General features: G+C 41.1%; 1 protein-coding gene across 2 annotated transcripts in view; it reads left to right on the forward strand.

The window, feature by feature from the left end:
- Positions 1–16,061, forward strand: part of NOL4 (nucleolar protein 4) — a 219,311-nt gene that overhangs the window by 177,819 nt on the left and 25,431 nt on the right. The gene's annotated exons all lie outside the window — the stretch shown is intronic.

Below are 16,061 nucleotides of genomic sequence, written 5' to 3' on the forward strand. Positions count from 1 at the left end.
AAAATAATTAAATGTCTATGGATTTTGTTTTAAATAAATACATGAAAATGCCTTGTAACTATATTGTGTAGGTGTGTAGAAATGTGTTGAGTAGTATATCTAGTGTGAATGCATGGATAATGAGATTATTGTACATCTGTGTGTAATAGTTATGTACAGCATGTATATTTTATATATAATTATATATACACACATAATGTACAGTAAGTGTGTTAAATATATGTGTATAAAATATACTTTATTTATAGCTGTATAATCTTCCTCCGTGTGTGAATTTATAAATATAATGTAGCGTGAAAATACCTATTTGTTTTTAGGTAGAAAAGTTACTGGGATATTTCCCAAACTAGTGTACTGTCAGTTCTCTTGTAAATCAGTCTTAAAATTCATATAAATACTTATTTTATTTTATTCTTATGTTATTCAGTATCTAGTATAGTGTATGTTAGAGTTTTAACTGTTTGCATTTTATTTGCTGGAAACTTCATGCTTCCTTTCCAACTTCTTAAAATCAAAGTGGCAGTCAGTCTTAGATTTTGCTTATTTAACTGCTCCAAGATCATGATGAATGTCTGACCTTTTTATTTTTAAAAAAGGTTTATTTTATTTTATCTGATTATATTGTAAAGTAAAAGCCTAAAGATACCACAACTGTATTAAAACTTGACCAGCTCATGGCTGATAAACTTTTTTTTTGTATCCTCTTTTCCAAAGGGATGGACATTTTGCCCTTATCTACTTTCTGTAGCCTTCCTTCACAGCCTTTCTTGGAACAGTGAATGTTTAGGATTATCCTTAGAATGCTGATAGCTGAGATTCTGGAAGTGTCTATAAATGTCTATAAATCAACATGCTTAGCCCATAGAGAAGAGGGAAAGTGTTGTATTAACAGCACTTTGGTTGCATTGATAGTCTCCAAAAGGAGAGTTGTCCTGACCAGTCCTCTGTGATCACAAAGATGGTGTCAGCCCTGATCCTGGGGACAAAGAGATTGACACTGAAGAAAAAACAGAACCTTCAGGATTTCTCTCCAGAATGTGAAAGATTGACTGAAATAGAAACACTGTTAAAACTGTAGGCGGTATCCTAGCTAAGTACCCTTAAGGCATTTTCTGGGTTTGGATAATTCCTTTCACCTGCAGGTTTTAGAAGCACTAATAGTAACTTCTTTTAACTTTTACTTCTAAAATGGATAATCTGGAGCAGTGAAAATTTCCAATTAATCATTTTAATTAAAAGTTCATGTTAAGGTCACAAAGCTGGCTGCACAGGCGATATGTTGGATTCTTGATCCTTGCAGCTTTCCCATTCTTCTTGGGCAGTAAGGGCTTGGGGCATTATGGAGACAATTGTAAGTAATACAGCAAAGTCATAACTATAATTTTCCATTCTAAAGTTTCACTGTGTGTTTTTGAAGTACGTGGGCAGATTCAGTTGAGTCTTATGCCTGTTTACACAAGTATAGGCTCTGGCAGAGATCCCAGAAGTGAAACCTATGGGGGGAGGAGGGAGAAGGGAGGTTGCGGTGGTGAAAAACAACTATATCATCAGTTATACCAGGTGGACCCTAGCACCGGGCAGCACAGAAATTGAGTAGTTCTGGCTGGAAGGTAGAAAGCCAAGAGTGTCTGGTGAGCATGTTCATTCAACAGCTCCCTTAGCGTCTCAAGCCTTAGGGGCCTTGAATTAAAACTGCCCTCCACTTGTACAAAATCCTATGAAGTTACTATCACTGATCTTGCAAAGGAATCAGTCCGTCCTGGGAAGCAAGGTGTAATGTGCATGCCTGGTTGCCAGCTTTTTAGAATATGGCCTGTAAATAGCATGTGTGTGTGTGTGTGTGTGTATCCCATTGTAAACCTATGGGAGTTTGGTACTTAACTGATTTAGGCTCTTAAGAAAATCCTAGCTATAGTTACAATATGTAAATCCAGCTATGCAGAAAGCTTGTATGCATCGATGCTGAAAAGCTTGAGGCGCCGAGGTGGGTATATTGCCTCTGAGTGAAAGCGTTGTGCGGTTGTTGATACACCCTTTGAAGTTTTGCAGCATTCATTTCCCATTAGCAGATGTGGAGGGTGGTGGTACCCTTCCTGGCCTCTCCCTAGATACTTCAGGGAGTCTACCATTGTTGATGCTAGAATTACACAGTCCTTGCACTCCCTGAGCATTGTGCCTGGCTCCTATAGTGAATGTGTGTGGTGGTGTCTTCTCTCTGACACTGCTGTTCATTCAGGCACTTGTCCCTTAACAGGGCGTTGTGAGTATGTTATATACCAGGAGTGGCCAAACATACTGACCCCCCAAAAATTCCTCTCCCTGCTAAGCAGAAACCTCTAGTCTCACCACCCTGCCTCAGGGCAGAAGTTCTGAGCTCCCCACCACAGCCCGGTAGGTGGAGAATGGGGACGGGAGGGCACAGAGGGCTCCGTGAGCCGCACTTTAACTGTAAAAGAACCACATGCGGCTCCCGAGCCACGGTTTGGCCACCCCTGTTCTATACAGATCTCAAATAGGAGTTTGAAGTTTTAAAATATTTTACCTTCCAAAACAAGTGTTTAAAAAATGAGTTGCTAAACGGTGTTAATTTTAGCAGTTTTGATGAAAAATCAGCCCAACACTTATGTACGTCAACAAAACGATCTAATGCCCAAATGGTTTTTAGTTATTTAATTTTTGTTAAAGACAAACAGAATTGTTGACTGTACTAAATGCTTTCAATCCCAGATATTAAAAGAGAAGGCAATAAATACAAAAGATATAGCATTTGAGGTTAAGTGCTTTATTATATTATCCACATGTAATGTTTTATCCACTAGGAAGAAAAAAATCCCCAATAGGATCTAAAAGGCACCGTAAAGATGCAAGCTCTCTTTGTGTACTTCTTATGTGTGACAGTGACAAACACTGCATTTATGAGCAACTTCCTTGCTGTATTTCTGACAAATACAATGATAAATGTGGCCCTGATCCAGAAGAGGGCTCAAGCCTGTGCTTAACATGAAACATGGGAGAAACCATTGGGACTACCTACGTGAATTGCTAAATCGAGGCTCTAATCCCCTCCATGCAAAAATCCAATTTTGTAAAATAAGGTTGGAAAAACTGGCCTCAGTGAAGTAATCTATTTTCAAAATATGTGAGTTATTAAAATCAGGCTCGTAATGGGAAACTAGCTTCAATCCTAACTATGGTGAGACCAGCATCTTTCCATAATGTTTGAATGCATAATACTAAAGCATTGTCAATGGTGGAGTTTTTTTGTCCCCTGCAAGTAATAAAAACATGTTTACTAGGTCATGGTAGCTTAGGCTATAATGCTTAGCTGTCTGACTGTGTTAGATGTTACCCAACTGCTCTTTTTAGCTTGAATGTATCTAAATTATCCTGAGGTCGAGTTCAGGTGGTTGGCCTGAAACATGAGGCCAAGTGCTGAGGATTTACATATAAGAGGAATATTATCTGACTTCAGAGTATTATCATTGTGTTAGTCGCCCAGCAGTTAGTGTTTATATTTTGTAATTACATGGATTTGTCCCAACATATGCTAATAACTGATCCAAGAAGAAATGATTTTGGACAAGAAGATGAGGCCTAGCTGATCTGCCCAGTGCCCAGGTCAGGAGGTGGTTGCAAAAGTGGTACAGATCTCGCCTTTACACTACCCTGATCCTGCCTCATCTCCATTCAGGATTAGACTACTGGCCTGGAATCTGGATGGAGTTGCTTCCAGCCTGTGTTCTGAGGGCTTCTCTAATTTATGTTGACTTCAAATGGCCATAAGGGGCCAAAACTACAGCTGAAAGTTAGTGTGGCCCTTTTTACCTTCGTCTTTTGCAGCAGGGAGGGAATATGGCATCGTGAGATCCTCTATGGCACCAAAGGATCATGCTTACCAATGGGGTGATCTTCCCTGAGTCAGTATTAAACTGTCTAAAGGGCCATATTGAACCTGTGGTGAGAAGCAATGCAAAGTAGTTACACTGAGTCATAGGTCCAGCCTGCTGTGAAATTGGCAGTTTTGAATGAAACTTAGCACAGACAGAATAAAAACACATTGGTGTACATACATTGCATGTGGTGAATAGATACGTGGCTGTGGCTTCTCTTATTGTATTTTTCATATTAGGAACTTAGTTATGACTAGGTTGATTAGACTGATGCGGAATGGATATACGCGTAATAAACCATGGAACAAATGGTCTCCTCAGTTACCACATAGGCATTCTGCAACGAAGTTGTGATGACTATGGCAGCATCAGCTTTTGAGTGCACCACCGGAATCCCCTAAGGGGTTTTTGAGGAAAGGTGCCTGGTGTGGAATGCAGCTGTGTTGGAGTTCAGCCGCGCCCCTCGTAGCGCTGCTGTGTGATCTTAAATCTTAGCAATTTCTGACTTTTCATCATTTTAGCACTTCAAGGATTGGGCTCATAATAGAGGTATGGTGTGGTCTTTACCATACCAAACCCATAAAGGTGGCCCATGAGCAAATTTGGCATATGGTTCCCAGTGAGAAAAGAGACCTAGGGATTGGCCACAAGATCCCCTAACCAGATCTCTGGTAACTACCCAGAGAGGGCTAACCAGATTTCTGGCAGCTGCCAGCAAGATCCCCTCCAGCCAAAGTGGAGAGGGCTTTCCCCTCCATCCATAGCAGAGAGGCATAACCAGGTTTCTGGTAGCTGCCAGCAGATTAAAACAGTTCATTCAGTGTGTGATTTCTAGTCCAGCTTGTAATGTTTGTATCTGTATGAGTCACTTTCTATACAAATATACATATTTGGCAAGATCTTCAGCTGGTGTAAATTGACGAAGCCCCACTGACCGCGGTGGAGCTACACTGGTTTATACCAGCTAAGGATCTGTCCCATTACACACACAATATATGCGTGAATAATAGTCATACATATCTCTGAAGATAGTAGACCAGATTCTCCCCTAGATTCAGGCTGCTGTGTGCCGCTCATGCAAAGTGACCTTCAAGTCAATGTACCCTGCCATGGGAAGGATCACCTTAGCACAAGGGAGATCCTGTATGGGTGTAGAACCAGCACAATGTCTTGTACTCAGTTTCCCACTCTATGGCCAGGGGAAAGTGTGTGAAGACAGGATAACCTCAGATGTTTGAGAGAGGTCCAGCACATAGCCAGCCCAGGCTCAGGTGTTTTACAAAGGTGTTTTAAATCCACCTTCGCACCCCATTCTTTCCCAACTACACTGTGTGCTTCTTGGCCACGTCCAAGGATTTAGCCTACTGTATATTCACAACTTTTTAATTTTCAACCCAATATTAGAAGAGCAAGCATTCATTATTTCATGAGAAATAATTTAGTCAATTTAGTTTCATTATAACTAAAGAGCTATGATTTTTAAATTAACAGACTCTTCAGAGAGTGCTGAGCTGTGAATATTGTACAGAATGTACAAATTAAAAAGTAGGCTTCTATAGATTTCCTCTTTTAAAAAAAATTAATATAAAGGATACAGCTTCCTTTTGATTCCAGAGACCAGTTCTGAGTAATAAAAATCAGCCAGCTTCCTAGCCAGCCACAGCGGATGTCATCATATATTCCCTGCACAGAAACATCAGAATAATACTTGTCATGCAAAAGCCAGAAGTCCAAATTAGTTTAGTTTGATTGAATTCAACTATTATTTATTATTGCCTAAAAGGCAAATGTGAGGTAGTACGATGAAGCTGTCAGAATACGTGTATGTCTCCATATGTGCATGGAAGACAATTTCTCTTCCAGTGAAGAAACCAGTTATATTCAGATTTTCTTTAATTCTTTATATGGGATCATAAACTTGAGATAGCTTAAAGACAGCTCAATGTTTAATCTCTTATCTGTCTCCAGTTTCATTATTTCTTCAACTACCAAGTGTCTAGAGAAGGATCTATTTATCTAAGTGTTAAATCTTGTTCTGATTTAGTCACAACATTAGGATGGACTTTCACGTTACATTTTTGAACCCCGTGGAAATCATCAGATTAAATTAAAAAAAAATATCTGTTAATTATTTATCCTTTTCATTGACTCTTGAGTATGACAAGTTATAGTACTTGTATAGTATAGCAGAAGTATAGTACAGTAAAGCAGAATATTACACACATTTTTTAAAAAGGAAACCACCTTTCTATCAGAAAGAAACCTATGACTTTCCATAATGTGATTTGTAGCCACACAGATTACCCACTAGTAATGTCCTGGGGCTCTAAAATATAATATCCCGCACCCAGAGGAGGTAAATGTTTGAAGATCCCAGGTCTACACTGTACACAGTAACATAAATGAAAGGTAAATTGGCAAAGATGTGGAGATTTTAAAAAACAACCTTTCCCCTGCCTCCATTCCAATTTTTGGCAAAATAGAAGCAAACCTACAGATTCAAATGCTATAGAGAAGGGTGGAGGGGTAAAGAATTTTGCATCATTTGGTAATTTTACAAGTATTTCTTCTAGCTGCTAGAGAAGTAGAAGTGGATGACTATTAGGTTTCTGATAAAGCAATTATGGCCTAGACACATATGCTGGGAGCTGACCTGACATTTGCCTCTGGATAGTTGTCATAGCAGCAGCCTGAATAGATCAGCTTGATACGAATGCATGCTGCAGAGTGGATAAAAGTTCTGCACTAATGCAATACAGCTGAATGTTACTAAAAGTGCACACATACTGCCACTTAGTTGAAGCCACTGCTATAGTGTTTCATTCCATTTGTCTAATTCCTAAATGTTCACTTTTAAAGAAATTCAGGTTTGCAAGGTTATGTTAATGATCTACCTCCAGCCAATTTGTGATGCCGTTCTCTCTAGGAGACTCCGAGGTAACAAGGGGATTGATGCTGGGGGAACACTCTTCAAATACAGTGGCATATGGAGGGTCTCCAGCACCTGGGGGCCAAGCCTACATTTGCGCCTCCCCCCCTCATAGGGCAGGAGTGGTCCTGGTGCTGCCCCTCAACTGGCCTGGGGAGGGGGGGGTCTCTACCTGCGAGGTGGAGGGGCGCAAATGCAGGCTTGGCTCTGATACCCCCCACTCCCTGCACTTACCTGGTGCCCGCCTCTCCCACTGCAGCTTGGCACCAGCTCAGACGGGGGCGGCTTCACCTCCCCAGCCTGGGGAGGGGAGCTGGGCCAGCCCTTCATGACACGCGGGGGTGGTGGCACTGAGGGGCACCTCTCAGAACCTCCTGTGCCCCCACCCCCCACCTATTGTGAAGGGCGGCCCGGCCCGGCCCGCCTGCCCCCCGCACTTACCCACCACTCCAGCAGCCTGGCACTGGCTCAGATGAGCGGTGGCCTCACCCCCCCCTCCCACCCAGCCTGGTTGGGCAGTTTCCTTTTGCCTCACATTCTTAAGTCCAGCAACAAGAAGTTCCTTTAATTTGCCCTTCCCTTCACAGCACCCCACTCATAGGTGTTGTCCTTAGTCAGGGCAGACTCAGACTAGACGTGCAGCTGCGGAGTTCACTTCCCACCCTGGCTGGAAGGCAGGGAGAAAGAAGGCACCTTACTCACTCCCTGCTACTGCCCACCACTCTGCTGCCCACTCTGCCAGTCATTGCTCCGAAGGCAGCACCACCAGTCACTCACCAGCCACTCCACTGCTCGCCTCACCTTCTGCTATCAGCTGCTTCTCCCCTATGACCTCTGCAGGTCGGTCTCTTGAGGTTCCACCCAGCTCTCTGAGTGTCAGCTCTTAATGATTTCAGCTCTCAGTGGGTGAAGCCACATAGGAGCGCTGTCCCACAGTACATGATTTCAGCTCTAGCAAGCACTTAACAAAACAAAATGCTCCTAATGGAATCTTAATTAGCTCTGTTTTGAACAGTGAGAAGGATAGGTTAAACTATGCCTGGGGCTCTTTGGTAGAACCCACACTTCCAGGCAGGAACATCTGTACCCATCCCCTATCAACGGTCACAGGCTCTGGCATCCAAGCCTCTTGCTTGGCCAGTTCAGTTTAGATGAGAGTGACCCTTCAATCAGAACAGGCTAAGTGCAAGTCTGCTGCCCTTTGCTCACACAATAAGGGGAACAACATTTCATTACCCCTACATTTAACGCTAAAGTGATTTGTAACCCAGCACCAGCCAAAGGAATCATTTGGGCAAAGCAGTCCCATCATGCTGAACACCTAAGCTGGATGGGTGTGCTCATGCAAATACAGTCTGGCCCTGAAGCCTGTTCCCACTCCCCTCAGCCAGCTCGGCCGGGAAGAGCCCGTCCAGACACTGCTTACACAAGGGGAACATAAGTGCTACAACAGCCTTTTTTAGGGTGCAGCTTTTCCTCCACTCCCTCAGCAGGCCAGTGTGGAACAGGAGAGAGAAAAGACACTTCAGCCATCACTCTGCTGAACGTCTGCATAAGAACCTGGCAGAATCAGGCTCAAAATGTTTTGCATTTTTGAGAAGGGGAGGTTTGTTGAGTCTTTTAGAATATAAAAGAGCAATTAGAAAAATATTTTCTATTTGAGGGAATTAAAAGCATTGAAAGCCGGAATGCTAACAGATACATAATAGGCCAGAGTTTTCAAACTTTAGTCTGTGCATCTCAATAGAAACGGCAGAATGCTTAGCACCTCTGAAAGAATCAGAATACCTGATATTAATGCAAATAAGTATTTCGATGTCTGAATAGGGATTCAGGTATCTAATTTCAGGCAGACCAGTCGGATAGTTTTGAGCATAGATTAAAAAAGCATCTCTGAGAATAATTTGGCATGCTGGCATAAATAGATACACACATGCACACAGGTTTCTTTTGGGGTTAGGCCTTTTTCCTCTCCTTCCATATCGCCACTCAATGATTATTTCACTTCTGAGTTGGAGTACAATTTCCTTTTGTTCTTCCAAATGATATATCTTCCACTGAGGCACAAAATGTTATACAGGCACAATTTTGCTGGTTAGAGATTATTGTCGAGAGATCAAATTATGTGCAATAATTGAGAAATTTAGCTTCCTAGCCACAATGCAATGGCCATATTATCAAGCGGAGGAATAAAAGCAGTCAGCATCGTAATTTAAATCCTGTGGTCTTTCAAGTTAAAGGCAAAACTCCTAGTGATTTCACTGGTGCAGGATTGGGCTCTCTGTTATTAATACATGAGTTAGAATGGAATGCTGGATATTGCAGACAAAAATATTCCTCAGCCCAAATTGTATTAAATTTGATACATATATTTGACAAAAATAATGCACCAGTTGTGCAGTTGCAAACTATTTCATGTCTTGGACACACGGTGAGCACTAAGGGTGAACACCTAATTTTTTATTTAAACATGGCTTTTAGTAGATTAGAATGATTATGGATTCATTTTTTCTATGTGGTCATTTCTGTCTAGGGTTCTCCAGAAGGATCCATACGCAGCAGAATCTGAGCCCATATGGCTGAAATAGAAGTTGGTGGTTTCAGTGCAGGCACTGAAGGTCCAGAGGAGTAATAAAATATTTGAAGTGGGTTAAAACTTATCTGAAGCCTTTGGAGCAGAAGGACGAGGGCTGAATGGGCAGGTGAAAGTGGCATAGGCAATATTTATATGTGTTCAGCCCTAGCTGTTCTTCTCTACCCTTCTTTGGAGGCCGGGGTAGTGTGAGCAAGCAGCAGCATTAATCTTTTCACCTGAAACCTGCGTAAGGATCATGGATTCTTCTTTCCCCACCTGCCAGTTAAGAAGGAAGCATGGACGCAGGGGTCTCTGCTACCCAGATTCACAATATCACAAATTAAGTAGGGCCTAAGTATTGCAATGGGAGTCCTGCTGCCTGTAGCACAGAGGGGAAATTATGTTTTTGAGAGTAAAGCCTTGTCTGCACACAAACTTGCACCAGTTTACTTAAATTGGTTTAGTTAAGCCCCCAGTACAAAACTCCCTGCGTGGACATAGTATATTTCAGTTTAGCTGGAACCTGTCCCTAACCAACTTAAGTGAAAATGAAATAAAGCACTCATAAATCAAAATAAATATCCACATGGTGTTTAACTAGATCTCTTAAAAGTCACATGTTTAGTGAGATCTGTGCAACACTCCATGTAGACAAGCCCAGCATCACCAAGTTACTTGTATAGCAGCAGGGGAGATATTTGTATTCCAAACATTGGCCAGAATCCCCAAACTAAAATATCTTTCAAAGTAAAAATAATACAAATGTAATATTCTGTGGGCGCAAGAACCAAATACCCTGCCCGCGAGCAGCACCAGCTGCTAGAGGCCAAGTGTGGGGCAAGGCAGCCAGGCAGCCCAGACAACAAGCCAGAAGAATCCTTCTGGAAAGTTGGGGTACTGATCTTTAATGCAGTGCACAAAGTCAGTGCTTGTTGTTTGTGATATTTCTTATTAACCTTCTTATTTACTGACTCCTTTAATTAAACAAATCAGAAACTGCCCCTTCCTAAGGCTGGTAAAAGGTTGCTTCTTTGTTATTCCTGTTTATGTATTCTAGCTTGAAGATTCACTGACTCTCCATAAGGGAATGATAGTGTCATATCCTCCTGTTCATCTACTGACTCTCATTTTAAAAAGTAGAGATCCTACTTTATCTAAGTTAATGATTTGGGGCTTGGCTCACATGCTCCACAGTAGCAGGTTAAGTTGAAATTCATAATAGGAGAAATTTGCCTTCTCTTAGGGCTGTATTTCCCTCTTCCAGTAAATGTGTTTTTAAAAAAAGTGTCCAGAATGTATGCATTTGCTTGTAAGATTTTTTTTCTTTGAACTATAAAAGTCACCAGAGGCAGTATATGAAAGCAGACAGCACACATCAAATGCATGTAACGAATTTTAGTTTTTCACAAATTTACAGTTCAAATTTAGCAAGGCAGACTTGAAATACAGTAACTACATATCAACAACCATAATGAAATAAAAGGCAAAACACTTGAGTATCTATGATTCACTATATTCATACAAATAATTTTTAAACATTAGCTATCAAAAGCTCTTCTCGCTCTGCAGAGAATTTTGTTCTGTTTAACTTTATAGCAGAATAATTTCAAATTGCTAAATGAAAACAGTATATGCGCACACTATGCAAGTCGCAAAGCATCCCTATTTTTTTGTTTAGTCTTTATAACGTGTAAATCCATACAATAAATACTTGACCCTCTGTTTGAAGAGAGGCAGTAGGATCAAATGCATCCCACTTTTTATTTTCTTCTGTTCAGGAGAAGCAGGTTTGTAAAGAATCTATCAATCACTTGGTACCAGAATTCACCCAGGAGGGAGACAATTTATATAAACTTTTCAATACTCAAACTCCTTATTTTTCTTCTAAAGAAAGAACTCTCTAACATATAAATATTTTTATTTTGTTGAAACAAAATTCAACAAGCATCGGTCTCACTCTTCATGTCAAAGTTGTCATCTTCTGGTTCTAAATAAAGAAGAATTTCATTCAAAATCTGACTTTAATAGTGTAATCTACATGTTCCAACATATGTAACACAAAGGTTAGAAATAGCATCCGGTTAGAAGAAAGCAGCAGGCACAATAGAACAGGAAAAGGCTCGACTTGTTACAACATGTAATGTTATCCCACAGTTTTTCAACACGTCTTTTGTATAGTTATTTCTCCAAGCCCCAGATCTAGTAGGTGTAGCACAAGCTGTCTGGTGTCAAGAAAAAGTGCTATCAGTGGTGGGAGTGATATTGGTTGCAATTCTCTCAGTGAAGGAGACCTGCAGTAAGAGGTTTAACTGTGGTGACCCTGATAATATTGCAACTATAAAATCTGCCAAACTGGCACAAGCACCACTCCCACACACTTCCCCAAAAAATCCCTAATAATCTGATTCACACTTTTAAAATTTCTCTTTTTTGGCACTGCTACTAACATAATACCATTGACTTCAATCGAGCTATGCTGATTTACCGCAGCTGAAAATCTAGCCCATCATGTTTACTGCAAAACGTAGATCTGTTAAATTAAAGAGGTTAATCTTCTAACCAGGGTTGCTAGGATGAGACATCTTCATTTTAATCAAACATCAGTATTTCACTTTGTGTCCTTCAAATGCTCAAAGAACTAAGTGCTGCATGGCAAAACTCGTGCTGAATGAGAACAATGGACTAGGAAATGAGGAATTCCTTCTGCTTTGCATCATCACAGTTTATCAATAAATACTATGTCATTGTCATCATGCATCAGTATCAGTGGTACATTGATTCATCTAACCCACCACCTGAAGGCAAAACTGTTCACGGGTTGGGAAAACATGACATATAGTTTCCATGGGTTTCAGTTTGTTTTTGTTTTGAAGAAAGGTCAGATCTTTAAAGACTCATCTAGTTGCACTGCCCATAAATTGGAAAGTAGCAAAAATGATCATCATCCTTGTTCTGCAAGCAGTTGACTGTTGCAGGTGACATTGGCTTCCAAAGGCCCTTGGAGAATACACCAAACCACACAATTCTCTCCTTAGCAGAACTCTTATTCTTTCTCCATAAACATTTTGCCTTGAATTTGTTTATTCTCTCCGATTTTCATTTACTTTTATTCTAATAAGAGTTGTCCTGGAAGCTAGAATTGTTTATCCAGTGACTCATTTTTATGATAGGTATCATTTAATGGCTCTGCTATTAGGGCTAGTCTGGTGGTCTACTGCTAACATCATAAACCTGCTCCCATATTCCTTTGCTCCCAATCCACCTTGGACTTTGAGCTCTGTGGAGGTAGCACAGGGAAAAGAGCATTTCACATCCTCTCCAGCTGCTCGCCTCTGGCAAGCTGAAGAAATAAGTGCTTGTCTCTGGAGAAAAATGCATCTAGCCTTCCTTTGCACAAGGAACGTTGGTCACAATGTGAAGTTAAAATGGTGAAAATATATGAAGATCCTGGAAGGACCCTCCTACCACACCAAGGACTAAATCCTGGCTTTAGTGAGAGCCCTGAGCAAGGCCCCGTTCATTGTTGCACTGCATCTGGAGCTCCCGAAGAAAGTGATTGTGACTCAGTCACAGGCTGCCTCCCTGTCTCCTCACTGCTCTTCAGAGGAAGTCTCCTGCACCAGGCCTATACCCAGAGCAGCATACCTCCCTAACACACCAGCTATACTAATTAGTGCACTGGGGGTGGAGCCACGGTGCCACTTGCTGCCTGTCCCCTTCTGCCCACCTGTGCACAGAGACATAGCTGTGGAGATTGCTCTCCTCCCAGCACTGCAGCCCTTCAGCTGCTGACTTAGTTTGAATGCATGAGTTTCTTCACAGTGAATATTGAAGCAATGGCCAAAATAGGTACCATACTAAAGGGCTGTGCCTATTTTAATCACTCCACAAAAAACCCTATGAGACCTTAGCCAAATTCAAAGACCTCTGAGTCAGTGGTTCATTCCAAATATGCAAACCAGATGGAATTCTACCTATGGCTTGGCTGAAGAGATTCTTAATCAGAAAATAGTGGTCTTTGGACACATCATTTAAAATAACATCAGGGAGGCATTGTTCTTCATTCTACTCAATGTGCCCTGCTGATACCCATTTGCAATTTCTGCCAAAGACATCGGTGCTGAAATCATTAGTTAGTTAAGTTAGCCATTTCAACCATATGCTCAATGTTTTAAGGAACACACCGACCTCGGTCATGTCCTTGCACATAGTCTCCCTTCTTTGCATAACACAAAACCCCAAAAACAATTTGGCAAGGCTGGTCATCTCAGCTCAATACTAAAACACAGTAGCAGGGACTGGCAGCATTAAGTGGATTAACTAGCAAAGCACCTGCCCCCATTTTACCTGGCTCAAGCATCAACCATACAAAAGTCTTTCAATTTAAAATGTCTCTTTTTTTCCATCGGTGGAAAAAGATCAAGCCATGGGCAAAGCAACTACACTAATCTGCTTTCTAGACCCTCACTAAACAATGGCAGAGTTCTCCCAGACACTATAGATACTGATAAAGATTTGTCATTTTTTGTTTGAAGAGCTGGAGGCTCTGCTCTTTAAAACAAGCAAATTTCCCCTTCTCCAGTAACTTACTCCTGGAGTTGTCCACACGCTGATGACCTCTGGGGTTGATTTCCGAAACTAAAATGCCAAAAGTCGAAAAAGTTTGTTACTCTCCAGCGATCAGAGTGGAAAATGAACTAGTTAAAACTGATGCTGGCATGAAAGATGATCCCTTTGCTGAATTTCATCAACACTTGCTGCTCTGATCTGTTTGATTTGATAACCCAGTGCCTCTTCTGAAAAGATTTTCCATTGTGCAGGTGAAGTAGCAGTGACCAAAGAACTAGACTGAAACACTGTGATGTGGCAACGTTCACCTTTTATTTAATGTTAACTTAACCATTTCAGTCTATGGACTGAGTTCTGTTAGAAATGCAAAAGAATGAGATCCATTTCCCCCTCTCCTACACAATGGCAACTTTTATTTTGATCTTGTTTTCCATGGCAATCCTTGCTTTCATTTCTTGTCAAATGTTGACATCTCTAGTTTGATGGTGGATGGGGACCATAGTGATGCTGGCAGTTCATTTTAGTATTTATAGCCTTAATGAAGAAGGAATCTGCTGCTCTTCTAAACTGAAACTGTGGTGCAAAGTATTCTGATCTTTGTTCTCCGGGCTGTATCATAAAGACTCCTCATGTAAAATTATATTTGCTATTTTTATCCCTAAAATATAAATAGTCCAAAGAGTTTCAAATACTGAACTTCAGAGAGGCACCAAAACTAAACATACAGACTTTTTGAGATACATCAGATACTGTAGTATTTGCAAAGATATCTGTATTTCTCTGTATAATGTAATGATCATGCCAGAACAGTCAAAGCTAAGTTTATGTGCTTTCCTTATAGTGATGGTCAAATTTAAAGGTTCCGTTTGGTTCAAACAGGAACCTGAAAGTTTGAATGTTTGTCCTGAGTAGACTATCCAAATCTCCGGTCTGCAAAATGGGGCTGCCTATCTTACAAGAATAAGGCTTTCTAATGAGATTTCTCTTATGCCCCACTTATGTTCAGTCTAGATATACTACAATTACAGCTTTTGTTCTGCTACTTTGGTGTTTCCATCCTGACCAAGGCATGTAAAAGTGAGAAAAACAATGGGGATAAAGTTATCAAAACAATTCCAAACAACAAAAATGCCTGGTTTGAGTTTTGAGAAACAATTCAAGTTGATTGTTTTATACTTAACTCATCAATTGCTGGGGAAAAAACAGAGTCCTTCTGTTGGCTTGTGATAGTACTCTGTTCTAAGCCTTAGCATCTCACTCTCTGGCAGGGACTATGTAGACTGGGTTTGTAGCACAACCAGCCTTTAAGGAACGGAGCCTTTGCATTTCTGAACAATGGCCCGTCTCTTCTAAGTAAGAATCAGCCCTGATCACCAGACCTGCCCAGAGAATGTTAGATGTCTCATGGGGCTTTAAGTGGAATGAAAATTGTAAAGCATCCTCATGACCTAGCCAAAGATGGGGAGAACCACTGCTTTGGCCCGAGACAGAGCTAGGTGTCTGCTTCTTGCCTCCCATGGTAGTTTTGGAGCTTATTGTTTGTTAGTTAGCTAGTTTAGTATTTGTTTAAAAAAAACTTTCCTGGCTATAGAGACTTGCACAGGGAAAATCTCCCTGTGAGGGACAAGCTTAGTTCACCAGGGTTCAAATGCTGCCTGTCATGTAAATAGGCCATTCCAGTCAGTGATGAATATTCGATGTGTGTTTGCTGCCTGAGCCAATCACATTTTCTGCAAAAGTGCAACTTCTGTCTCCTAACCCTGAAATCTATGTCTCGGAAGAACTGTGAAGTCAAATTTCAACTCCTCATAATGGCGCATGGGATTCCCCCTCAAAAAGATCTCCAGCCAGATCTATGGCCAATGAGAGGTCTTCGTCAAGGCTCAATACCATAGACAGGAAAGGCTCCTTCGGTACAAGGGACGTGAGAAAATGCCATGGCTCTAAGACTAAATAGGGTGCTGGGAAATCCCATTTGATGGACAGAAGGTGTTTGCAAAGAATACTGATGAGTCATTACATATAATTAAAGATTCCAAGGCCACATTATGCTTCATAGGCATCTATACTCCTGCAAACAAATGGAAGTTCAGCAGAT

Source organism: Emydura macquarii, unplaced genomic scaffold (assembly GCF_026122565.2).
Source record: "Emydura macquarii macquarii isolate MOO-44397 ecotype Brisbane River unplaced genomic scaffold, CSIRO-AGI_Emac_v2 contig_1477, whole genome shotgun sequence".
NCBI classification, from domain to species: Eukaryota; Metazoa; Chordata; order Testudines; family Chelidae; genus Emydura; species Emydura macquarii.